The sequence below is a fragment of the Delphinapterus leucas genome, chromosome 2 (genome assembly GCF_059928025.1).
Source record: "Delphinapterus leucas isolate spDelLeu-1000000601 "Yukka" chromosome 2, BTC_Dleu_Yukka2, whole genome shotgun sequence".
Taxonomy (NCBI): domain Eukaryota; kingdom Metazoa; phylum Chordata; class Mammalia; order Artiodactyla; family Monodontidae; genus Delphinapterus; species Delphinapterus leucas.
In genome coordinates this window covers 154,498,047-154,499,598 of record NC_143130.1, presented here as the reverse complement: position 1 = coordinate 154,499,598, position 1,552 = coordinate 154,498,047, and positions in this window count along the sequence as shown.

The window sequence follows — 1,552 nt, the reverse complement described above, 5'->3', positions numbered from 1 at the left end:
ACAGCTCGAATGACACCCTGTCTTCAGCCGCCAGGTGTTAGACCCAGACAGAACTAGATCCCCATCCTAATAAACTTCCTGGAGGCCACCGGATCAACCCAGTCAGCCTGGATCCTCAGGATTTCAGGTTCCTACAGCTTTGTTCTTCCTACCCCTGGGGATAAACAATGGGACAGCATCTGAGGGGGCTATACATAACTTTAACCTGAAGTAGGCAAGCCTTAAGACTGTAAGATATGGACTTCCCTGGTGGCACAGTGGGTAAGAATCCTCCTGCCAATGCAGGGGACACGAGTTCAAGCCCTGGTCCGGGAAGATTCCACCATGCACACAACTACTGAGCCTGCACTCTAGAGCCTGCAAGCCACAACTACTGAGCCCATGTGCCTAGAGCCCATGCTCCGCAAGAAGAGAAGCCACCGCAGTGAGAAACCTGCGCATCACAACAAAGAGTAGCCTTCACTCACCGCAACTAGAGAAGCCCGTGCACAGCAGCAAAGACCCAACGCAGCCAGAAATTAATAAAAAATAAATAAATTCATTTAAAAAAAGACTGTAAGAAGTCCTTCCTTCTTCCCTTCCTTCATTTATCGAACGAACAAATATTGTGCCTCCTTTGCTGGGCACTAGGGATATAGAAGTAACCAAGACAGAGACAGTCTCTGCCTTTGCTCATGGGTTATGAATGGCCTATTTAGACAGCCATTTGACTGTCCACCATTAGTCACCACTGGTGGCTTTGTCCATGATATGGGTGGATGTCTTGTCTTTATCATTATCTCTCAGGAGAAACCAACGTATTTGCAGTCATATTTGAGGCTCCAGTTGAAGAGTTTGCTTAAGAATGTGTCTTCTTTCTTTCTGGGTCAGAGGACTGGTTTATAGAGAGGAAGTGTGTGTGTGTGTGTGTGTGTGTGCGTGCGCACACACACACGTGTATAGGGGGTGAGGGCATGGAGAGCCAGCTGGACAGAGAGGCAGGCGAACTTCCATTGTACATTATCATGGAAACAGGACTTTGAGGAATAGAACAGAGACTGATAAGGGTAGACAGACACAAACGTCCTTTTAGAGTCCTGTTTAGGACTCTGACTTGCTTTTACTTTGATCTTGATCCTTGCCTCTGACTGGTGACATCTAGAAACAAGACTAAAAGCTAGACGACAGTGTGACTCAAGAGACACAGCTCACCTATGTCTCCTGTGGCCCCATCTAGGGCTCCTGTCCCCAATTTCTACCATCTCTGCAGGAATGAGTCCCTTCCCTTGATTCCTGCTCTTAAAAGATCTGAATGTTGCTTACTCTCCATATGTTGTTGGTTGAATGGTAATTTTGTTGCTTGTATTCCACTGTCAGAATAAGAATTGTCTTGGATTATACATTCCTAAAAGGCAGGCACTGTGCTTCATCCATCCACCCATCCATCCATCCATCCATCCATCCATTCTCTCACTCATTCAGCCAACAAATATTTATTGAGTTGCTACTGTGTGGCAGGCTCTTTGCTACTGTGCATGGGGCTGAGAATACAAAGGTGAGCAAAACTCTTGCA